Genomic DNA, 12,229 nt, shown 5'->3' on the forward strand with positions numbered 1-12,229 from the left:
CCCATCCACACATGCTTGCTGTGGGTTTGGGAGCGAGTAAAAGCGGGCATGAAAGTGCAGTATGTTCAGGTGCTTCACAAATATCACACAAAATCTTTGTGCACTCTGAAACAGCATGGCTCTTCTCCTTGCATCTGAAACAACGCCCTTTTGACGCCTTTGAAGAAGTGCCAGCCTCTGCAGTCACTATGTCAACCCTAGACTCTCCTCTTGGAACATCAGTACCTGATGCTGTTGCTGCATTCAGATTCACAGCGAACTGACCATCCGGACCTCTGTTACTGTCTCCGCCACGGCCTTGATGACCACGGCCGGAAGCACCACCACTGCCATTCCCGGTAGCCGCTCCAGACAAAGCCGTGTTCCCGGGATGTCAACCTCTGCCGCGAGGCCGCCACGGTCCTCTCCCCCGCGGCCGCCCAGCGCCACCTTCTCCCCTGCCTGGATTGAACACGCCGCCACGGCCGTCACCATCCTGGCCATCGCCGCCGCTGCCGGTACCACGGCCGCCGCCATATCGTCCTCCACCACCAGCCATCTCACCCGCTCGCACCACTTCCGCAAAAGATCGCTTGGGGTTGATTGGTCGACGCTGTTTACGAGCTAGGGCAAGCAGCGCCTTTGGTTGTCGCTTGTAGAGGCCATCGCCAGGGCCCTTAGACTGGAGCCCATTAGGCGGCTGGGCCCGCATGTTTGGTGTGATGCATGGCCCATTCTTTTGCTAATGTTGTGCCGGTCTTGGAGACTTCGTTTGACCCCTCGTTTGAAGAGGAAGCGCTGATCTCGGCTGCTCTGATCCGCTCGGCCGCCGCGGCCGGCGCAAAGGACGGTGCGACGCCTTGGAAATCAGGTCGCCGATTGTCACCGGCGGCGAACGTCGACGCGGAGGAAGGGCACCCGTCCACGGAGTCTTTCCATTTTCCGTCTTACTTGGGCTAGTTGATGCATGATGGTGAACGCCGGACGACAACGCATCCAAATGTTGCTGCCGCCCTTGTCTTGAACGTCTGGTCACCGTCGTCCACCCTTCTTCAAGACCTGCACCCATAGGAAAACTCATCTTGTGGTTAGGGACGGATGGTTGTAAATGAAGCATCTCATCCTCAGACTCATCGTCGTCGATGGAGGCAACGTCAGAGATAGCCCAGAATCGGCCGCAAACGCCGCCGCCTCGCGCTTTGCCAGTAGGTGTGCCGGTTACAGCTTGCGTCGAGCCGACGATCGGGCTTGCACCCGTTGTCAGCGTCACGGAGGGATCCACCGCGATCGCCTCACAAACGCCTAACCGCTAAACCCGGAACACCCTCACAACAACCCTTTGCAGACTGCTTAGGCAAATAATTTTAATTTAGAATTTAGTAGTTGTGAAATTTTGAAATTACCAACTACATGCTCGGTATATAGACTCTTGAGAGGCTGCATTCGTTTGCACCTGATTAGGAAAAGAAATATCTCGTTCTCCACGTGTACACTTTCATAACTGCTAAGTGTTGTGTTATTTACAAAAAATATCTATAGGAAAGTTATTTAGATTTAAATAAGGAAAAAGTATGAATTACCCCCCCTAACTATCACGGTCGTCCGAATTACCCCCCTAACCACAAAACCGGACTTTCTTCACCCCCAACTATGCAAACCGGACGAATTACCCCCCTCGACCTAATCCGCGGTGGTTTTGGTTTACGTGGCAGTAGAGTCAGCAATTTATTTATTAAAAAAATAGGTGGGCCCCACCTGTCAGTTTCTATCTCTCTCTCCTATCTCATCTCTCACTGTCTCACTCTCTCTCCCTCTTCTCCTTCGGACGGCGACGGCCGAGGCAGCAAGCGCGGTGGAGTCAGCAGCGGCGAGGCGAGGCAAGGCGGCGGCGGCGGTGGAGAGCAGCGGGGGCAGAGGAGAGGCGAGCGCGACGGGGACGGCGGAGAGGCGAGCGCGGCGGGGGCGAAGGAGGCGAGGCGGCGGAGAGGCGAGCGTGGCTGGGGCGGAGAAGGCGAGGCAGGGCGGGCGTGGTGGGGGTGGCGGAGGAGGCGAGGCAGCAGAGTGGCGAGCGTGGTGGCGAGGCGAGAGGCAGGGGCGAAGGACGCTAGGCGGCGGCGGTGAGGCAGGGGCCGCGGAGGAGGCGAGCGGCGGCGGGGTGCGGCGAAGGAGGCGAGCGCGTCCTCCCATTCGCGGACGCGGGTCAACGGGCCGGTCGTCGGCGGTGGCAGCAGCGGGAGGAGGTAGGCGTTCACGGCGAATCCCCGCGACGTTGTCCCCCCGCCAACCGCCTCGCTGCCGCGCTTTGCTGCCCTCCGCAGTGACAGGGGGGCACGGGCGCCGTCATGCCCGCCGGCCACCGGCCGCCTCTCCACCACGCCCGCCACGCCCGCCGCCTGTCCCGGGCCCACCACTCCCCGCCGTGCCACCCGCCGCGCCCGCCGCCTGTCCCAGGTCCACCACTCCCTGCCGCCGTGCTCACCGCCCGTCCACGCGCCGCTGCCGCCGCCCACTGCCCTTCGACACGTGCCTGAGAGAGAGAAGGGGGGAGGGGGAAGACTGAAGAGAGGTAATGACAGGTGGGCCCTATATTTTCTTTTGTTTGTTTTGTTGATTGGATTTCCATGTCGACGCCACGTGTATACCACGTAGGAGCAAAACCGCTTAGTATTGAGTGTGTGTGTGTGGGGGGGGGGTAATTCATCCGGTATCAATAGTTTGAGGTGTAATATATCCGGTTCTGTGGTTCGAGGGGTAATTTGTACTGTCGCAATAGTTGGGGGAGTAAAACATACCTTTTCCTTTAAATAATTAACATTCAATTAGTCATACAAGCACGTATATATAAAAGACGTGTTATACACGCACTGAACACTGGCGATACACGCGAGGCGATCGACCAGCCAAAGTATACACAGGCATGGAAACGTGCGGGCCGTACGATCACCCAGCTGGTACTTGAAAGATTGTACGTGTGCATGGGCATATGCATATACGCTGGTGGTCGATCTACCGATGCACACGTGAACGTGCATGGCCATGCTGCTCTGACCAGCACGGATTGGCATGGATTCATAGAGGAACAGGTGTCAGGCTGGTTCGCTGGTGCATACGCTTGTGTGAGGCGATATGCATATATGCCCTTTATGCCAAAATATAAAAAATATTAGGTGAATGTAACAAAACTATAAATTTAGACAGACTTTCATATAAATTCGTATACGTAGTATTATGATGTGTCACATACACTTAAAATCTTTTATATTTTAGTACGGAGCGAGTAATATACATGCATGCATGGAACGGTTGCATGCACATGAGAGCTAGAAAATTGCTGGATGGATCACACACTACCACAGAACACGTGAAAAGTGGCGGTTGGGAAACCCCATAGGTGTTGGTTTTTCCAACCGGCACCATGAAGATAGCACTGATGAGTGCTCCGGCACTAATCCCGTTTTAAGAACCGGCACCTTTGAGATTACTCGCGAGCCAAAAAAAGACTCGAGTATCGAGCTCATTCATCCCACATCACAGAACTCCCAAATCAATCACAACCCCCAATCCCCAATCAAACAACATCACAGAACAAGAAACATTGAAGAACATCACAGAAATCTTTCACTAACATTGAAGAACATCAAAAAATCATTCACTAACATTCACAGAAATCATTCACTAACAGGAAGTGCGCCGCCACTGCCACTCGTTCCGCTGCCAGGCCGCCACCACCTCCCCTCCCGCCGCTTGCCCTCCATCCAAATCCGACGGAGGGAGGGCGCCACCGTCGGACAGCCACTGCCTTTCATCCCGCCGCCGGGCCACCACTGCCTCTCGCCAGCAGGTCTCCACTGCCTCCCCTCCCGCCGCCTGCCCTCCCTCTAGATCTAACAGAGGGAAGGCGCCGTTGCTGGGCCGCCACCACCTCCCGCCGCATCCCCCTCCCTTCCACCGCCGCATGCCACCTCCCGCCGTTGCCGCCGCTAGGCCGCCCCTCCCCGGATCTGGCGGAGGGGAGGACGCGCCGCCGCTGCCGCCTTCGCCGGCCATGGGCAGCGAGAGAGAGAGGACAACGAGAGAGAAGGGAGGCAGAGAGTTGAGAGATGAGGGAGAGAGAGATGCAAGATGGCTCTGGAAGTCTGTGGATGGATTGAACCTTATCTCCTCGTGATGCCTTATTTCGTCATTCGTGGTGGGGCCCACTGGCTCGGCTTAAGTCAGAAGTGTATTTTTTTTTAAAAAAAACACCTATAATATGTTATAGGTGTCGGTTTTTAACATTAAAGGTTATGTTTTTTTTTTTAAAAAATGGCACCTATAAAATAGGTATCGGTTATTATTTAGAACTAGCACCTATAATTGCTTAAAGGGGCCAATTTTTTAGGATTTCAACATGCGAAAGTGGAAAAAAGCCTACAGGTGTCTTTTTAGCACTTACAGCGCATATAGTGCTGACACCTATTTGATATTTTGTAGTATTGACAGTGGCCTTCCTACATTTAATTTCTTGGGGTGAACGCGAAAATTAAACCCATATAGGCTATTCAATTATTAACTATATTAATTAATATATTAAATAATAAGTATGTATTATATCCTCGATAATTTTTTTTATGTGTGTTCGCCGCCGCGTTTCGGAGCTGGATTATGAGTGAGGAATCTCTCAGGTAAACTCACAAATTTGCATAATTAAGTATCCAACTACAAGACCTTTCTCACGGGCATCAGCTTCTATCTCATCCGGCCTCCATAATAAAATTATGAGTGAGGAATCTCTCAGGTAAACTCACAAATTTGCATAATTAAGTACGTTCCCCTGACATTAGGATTATATATATACATCGTATACTACTTGTGAGAATAATTAGCATGCCATATTGCTAGCTACTACGCGTACGCGTATACAAAGACGTACAGGATTCACATTTCTGACATTCTGAACGTGATACACCATGCAAATATAGATGAATCCTACCTAACATACTTGGATAGCCATCACCAACCGTACGTGTGCTGCCGAACCCACCCAAATTAACCAATTTGGACGAGTATAGTGTCCAGTGGTAGGTGACGTCCTGACGGGATGGATCAACCACACGTACGTAAATTAACCTCGGACGTGGCCGGACATTTACAAGGCTTAGTAGGTATATATATACTTAAAAGCTCGAAAACGATCGAGTTTGGGAAAGGCCACAGATCAAGGACAGTATATATATATGAACCAAGATATACAATCAAACAGTTAATAGAAGGCTCGTTCGTTTGTGTTTTTGAGAAAATTCTTTAATTACTTGCTCCTGAGTTTTTCTTCATCCTTATGTACCGCTAAATTTTGTCTCAATTCTCTACATGTTTTTTAAGTTTTTGTTCTATGTCCATTCCGTTACGGTTTTGCTAGCTAGCTGTCGACAGTTTTGGAGCCAGAAACATTCGATTTTATGGCCGTTCGATCTGGCGCCATGATTCGTGTGAGATTTTTTTCTATTGGATCCAAACCTGATGACCAATAGATGTGCTACCCGTTGGCGTGTATAGCTGCATGTTGCCTTTTTCCAGAAATTTCTTGGAGGCGAGGTGGCCTAGGCGGAGGCGGAGACCCCGCCAGATGCAGCTCTCGGCGATTTTTTTTGCTGCCGGCCGGTGGGTTTCTCGCTGCCCACTTCCTCGCCGATTTTTCCCCTTCAGCTGCTCGTGTTCCTCGCTGTCGCAGCGATCTTCTCTGCCTCACGCTCTCTACTCAAAATTTCATGTGATTTTTTCACTTTTTGGTGCGTTCATGTGATATTTTGTGTTCAGATCCTGCATCATGTTTGCCCTATAAATCCTTTGTATGTTTGGTTGGTGTTCTTCTCCTAGATTTCTAGGGGAAACGATTCGTTGATTTTCGCACGCATGTATTGTTGTTCATCTTGAGGATGGAGGCGTCAATGTTTTTCTATTCAGTTATATAAATTCCATCGTTGATGTTTTTCCATTTAGTTACATAAAAATGTTTAATTATATTCCAGTTAAATAGAGCTTATAAGTTAGTTATAGACTAGTTACAGTCCAGTTACAACCTAATTACACACTAGTTATAGTCCAGTTACACCCTAGTTACACACTAGTTACAGTCCAGTTATAATCTAGTTATAGAGTAGTTACAGCTCAGTTACAGTTACATTTAGTTACAGTGTGCCTAGTTATTCAGGGTTTCTTAATGTGCCCACACGCTCTAAACGGATTGGTTTCGTGCTTTCAGTTGGTTCAGACCCGTTTCCTATGGTCCGTTGATTACAGATCTTAAGGTGAAAAAAATTGAAAGTTTTGACCCTTAAAAACTGTCGACAGCTCAATAGCTAATCCCTTCCGTTAACTAACACCATGCATGAGTTGAATGTTTTTTTTTCTAAAAGGGCTATATTACCTACCTCTCGTACGTGTTATGTGATAACTACTTTAATAACATAAATCATAATGTGAAAAACATATCAAATTATGAAAATTCAAATGAGACTGAATCATTTGATGCCAAATGTTAAAAATTAAATATATATTTTTAAACAAAATTTAAGTTCTTATTAAATCCATACAAGAGTTTCATTGAGAAATTGAGAACCAAGATTATTTTTGTTTGGATTTAAATTTTGGTGAAAATGTTGTAGAAACTGAATCAAAATTAATTTGATATTAGTTTAAATTTTAAATATCAGTTTTCAGTTAAATTTGTGGTTAAATAATCCTATGCCCCTTTTTTTACAAATGAATCTTTTTTTCATTTGATAATTGTGTTTTTCTTAATTATTAAGCTAGCAAGCATGTATGAGAGTGGCAACATAATCATTTTCAAGGAAAAAAAACTTGTGGGACATAAAAGAGATCGAGCGAAAACTTAGAGACACAAACTACAGTTACTTGACAATTTATATATATATAGACAGTTTATCTTTCCCATCAATAAATCATATTCATTTATATTAGAACATCAAAACTACTGGTAGTAGAATAAGTTTTACTAGTTACGCTTATTCTTTTGAAGGAATGGAGGAGTATAATTTGTAAATCAACAATTAATTAATATTACTTTGTGGTAGCAGCTAGAATATTACCGTAGAGATTATTGTAAAAGTACTTGTGATAGGAACAAATAACAATTCCTTTATTAGCTGTGTGTTCACGTAGCTTTTGTTTATAAAAAAAATATTTGGGTTCGTTTGTACTATTTTGTAGTATCGAGATTAATTTGATGGATTTCAATTTGTGGGATGCGAATTGGATGGATTTGGATCCATGCATTCTATAGGCTATCTAGCCCTTGTTTTCTCTTGAGTTGTTGACCCTAGCTGTCACCCCGTTTGTGATTGCATCCAACTGCTGCGGCGCCGCTGGAATCTATGTATAGGTTGCAACGTCTATTTTAGCTGTACGGGTAATGCATTCTGCCTACAAATTGTACATGAAAATATATATGATAATCAACTTCTCTGTCACTTTGTGTGCAGAGAAATCATATAGCAGACCATTACCGGTGTAACTAGTTTATGACCAATGTTGAGGAAGAAAAATATACTCCCTCCATCTATCTATTTCTGATAGTCATATTTCTAAATCCGAAAATTTTATTTTTGATAGGCATATTTCAATCTAACAACCTATCATCTTAATGACTTTCTTGGATTTAATGCATGACTCTCTATTCTTCAACACATGATTGGCTACATGGGCATTGAGAAATGTAAATATTAATGAATCGCTTGTTTACGAGGAATGACTAGTAGCATATTTAAATAGATGATATGTAGAATTACTTATCCTTGGTCTGTGTGCCAAGATGAAATATTACTATCAAAAGTAGATGGAGGGAGTAGTTATTTTGAGATTATTCCTAAATGATCTGCATATTTGTATTCATTTATTAAGTCTATTCGTTATTTGTGCATTGGAGTAAATGGACATTGATGCATGCATCCATGCACATAAGTATTTATAACCCACATGCAATATCTTGATTTGCTATTGGCTAGAAAATATTGGGGATGGTGCATGCATCGAGTTTGTTGCTAGAGTAAATATAGTATGAGAGAGTTATTAGTTTTTCTTGGTCTTGGTGTACATATGAAATATATAGATCTATTTGGAATGGAGGGAGTAATATAGTTCTAACAAAAAGAAAAAGAATATGAAAATAGATTCTCTTTGACTTAGTGAAAATTAAGACTCCGGAGTTGTAGTGCTGTACAAAACGTCGGATTCGAGATATAGCTAAATGTATCTGGATTTATGTGCTAATAATTAAGTGCAGTTAGCAGAAATTAACCAACACCAATTTTTAACAATATTTGACCAAATACAACAGAGTTGTTGTATTGCCTAAGTCACTGTTCCTAGGTAAATGTCTTAGTCACCGGAGAACGTTGCATCTGAAAACTGATAAAATAATGTATGATCTCATCCGTTTTCAGATGCAACACCTGCTATAGTAACTGCAATACTCTCCCTCACTAGCTTATTTTTTCCTCGGTGGCTTATAATACTTCATTAATTAATCAGGAACCGCTTCCAATATTAATTAATTACATCTGCACCTAGAATAATTGATCAGCAAATACATATGCATGGTCTCATCAACCACACACCCATAGATTTGCAACCAGCCGGATTAAACTAGCAAGAGGTAGGTGCCGTACAGGCAGCAAAACACAGTTTTTTTTTTTGAGAGAAACAGCAAAAGCAAAGCACAGTTACGAGAAAGGACAAAGAAATTATACAAAAGCAAAGTACGTACAAACAAAAAGTTAGTAGAAATGCAAAGCTGACACGCTAATAACAATGCGTATATATCTTACATATATAATTAATCGAGTGACAATATAAGCATGATTAGGACCACGACTACCAATAATTCTCTTAATAACGAACTCGATCGGTCGATCCATGACGGCTTGTGAAGAAAGCAAAGCTAGCTAGCTAGCTAACGTTACAGCGTAGTCCAACAAATTGAATGAACTAGGTAGCTTGAACAGTACTGTAACTAATTCAGACAAAGCTAATTTAAGTTCAAGTAAGGGTCTGTTTAGATACAAACTTCAGTCCTTTTCCATCACATCAACATGTCATACACACATAATTTTTCAGTCACATCATCTTCAATTTCAACCAAAATTCAAATTTTGTGTTGAACTAAACACAGCCTAAGAGGGGCGCAGGTTGGTATTATAAAGCTGCTATTCACTGTGTCTGATATTGATAGTATATATTTGTAGTTATTTTGGTTAGGGCATCAACATCGATCAAAAAGTAGCTAACTTTGTTGTCCTTTTTTGGTACGTACATCATCTGTTCATCGCTAGCGATAGAGCATATATATGTACGAAGTCAGCTAGGTGCATGTAGCTTTCATTAGGCGTGGTGGCATTATTGATCTATCACCAGATGATCGGTAAATAATTCAGCTACTTTTTATATGTATAGTAAATGTTGTTTGGTTAATTTATATTTGCATGTAGGTGTTTTTTTTAACAAGATTATATACCTTGTGCGGTGTTGTGCACACCGAAAAAAAGGAACAAACAAAACACATTTATTTATTGGAAAAACATAGGAGATTTATATGATTTAAATCATGTAGAAAAATATCCTCTTTGATCCTTTGAAACATAGGATTAGCACCCTAATATAACAATCTTATATTATTCCTATTGAATGGCTTAAGACAAGAAGATTTTAAAGGAATTTTAGCATGAGGTTTAACCTCATAAAACTTCATTTGAGTTTTTATCTCTCCTTTTAATTTTTTTCCACGGTCTATTAAAATATATTTTTTGGGTTTTATTCATATTTAAATCTTATTTTTTTCTATTATTGAATTTTCTCAAACTTGTATTTCAAAAAGCGTAAGATTTTTTAGACGTCAAAGTCAATTAATATGAAAGAAATGGTACCAAGTGAAGGTTTCTTTTAAGAGAAACTACAAATCCAAGAAATAGCAAGTACCAAAACAACGCTAAAAAAAATATCAAATGCCTTTCTAGCATGTCTGGAGCATGAATTCCTTAGAGCGCATTTGCTTCTTATTGACAAACTTATTTTTTAAAGATCATAAAGGAGTATAATAATTAATAAATACATCTAAACTCTGCACCTACTAGGAATGCACATAACCATAAATTAAAAAGGAAATGTTGATAAACTGATGTGGTTGGTCAGGTTCTTCTTCTTTGAAATTAACATGTTAGAATAAATTTGTAGAGGGTGTGTGTACGCTAATTTTGATCTGCGCTAAGATATAAATTTGTAGAGGGTGTGTGTACGCTAATTTTGATCTGCGCTAAGATATCAAGACATGTATACCAAACTTATATTTATAAATGTGTGAGATGTTTTATATGCCTATTCACCAAAGCAATTCGAAGAAGGAAAATAGTGGAAACATACATCATTATAAATTAATAGTGTCTTCCTAATCCTCGAAGAAATATATATTACCATAACAAATCCGAGCTGCGATTAAAAATGCATATATGTAGTGCATTAAACGTGGTATAAATCAATACATAAAACAAAAATATATATGAATAAACAGGGCCTGAAATTTATTTGCTTTAATTTGTTGATCGATGGGACATCAAGGATGAAATGGGTTAGCTCTTTATGCCATTCTAATATTCTCTTTCACCAATATATATAATTCCAGAACTATCAACAGTGACTTGAATAATTTCATTGCACAGATAATAATGTTTCTTTAAAACATATGAGAGCAGACTAACCTTATTGATTAATCGCATACTACTCCAACTGGCTGGCTGCCACCATGTCGTGGACCTCGTTGGCTGTGCCAAATAATTTTAACGTCAACGGAGAGAATACAAACCAATAAATTCTAAATACTACTCTCTCCATCTACTTTTGATAGTCATATTTCTAAATCTGAAAATTTTATTTTTGATACGCATATTTCAATCCAACAACCTATCATCTTAATGACTTTCTCGGATTTAATGCATGACTCTCCATTTTTCCACATATGATTGGCTACATGGGTATTGAGAAATGTAAATGTTAATGAATCGCTTGTTTACTAGGAATGACTAGTAGCATATTTAAATGGATGATAAGTATAATTACTTATCATTGGTCTGTGTGCTAAGATAAAATATGACTATCAAAATTAGATGAAGGGAGTATAAAGGAGCATTTAAACTTTGATAGGCCAATTGCACTTAAAATTTACTATTCATGAATGAAGGAGATATTTAAACTTGGATATGCCATAATTGCTCATCAAATCGTTGTGTTGTATTCACTTTGACTTCTTGGTAAAACACATGGCTAACTGACTACTCCCTCCGTACTCGTAAAGAAAATCGTTTTGGACAGTAACACGGTAATACAATTTTGACTTCTTGTTTCTATAAAAATATTTATTAAAAAATGATATATGTATATTTTTATGAAAGTATTTTTCAAGGTAAATCTATTCATATAATTTTTACATTTTCAAACTCAACAACTTAAGAGTTATTCATGATTTATATTCCCAATGTTTCACTTAAATATTATCCTAAATAACTTTCTTTATTAGTACGGAGGGAGTATCTTTTTATTTTTTCTGTTTAGCATCCAACTAAGGATGTTACGACTACGGTTCCTATGGATGTTACAACTGCAATTTCTGTGGGAATGGGATGTTACAACTGCAATTTCTGTGGGAATGGCCGGATCAGCTTTTTCAGAGTGGCATGGCATATTCAAAAGCTAGATTTGCCCTATTTTTTTTAAGCTTATCTACTGGGTTGACATGGATTATTTGTTCTGGTTTTAAAAAGTAAAAAATCCATATTTCAGCGAAGCACTTGATCCCCTAAACTATTTTTACTCATTTTACAGCTTGAAATATTGAAAATGGTTCACTTTTACTCCCCTTACACTATTTCTTCCCCCTTTTTTTCTCTCTACATAATTCATATTTTACCATCTATAACTCTAACAATTTTTAGCTTAAAATGCAACTTATATGAAGAGTAAAAAAAGAAATGTTATTACGGCCAAAATGAAACATTTTTAATAATTTAGCGATAAAATGAGTCAAGTTTAAGGGTTAAGTGACCCAATAAATTAGAGAGAGAGAGAGAGAGATTAAAATGGAGTACATGCTTCCATTTTGGCCGTAAACCGCAGCTACAACCTCGATACAGTATGTTTACAAGTAAAGATGGAGGTAAAACGTCCCCTCGAGCTAGCTTGATTGGTTAATTTCCCACCAACCCTC

The sequence above is a fragment of the Oryza sativa genome, chromosome 6 (genome assembly GCF_034140825.1).
Source record: "Oryza sativa Japonica Group chromosome 6, ASM3414082v1".
Lineage (NCBI taxonomy): Eukaryota > Viridiplantae > Streptophyta > Magnoliopsida > Poales > Poaceae > Oryza > Oryza sativa.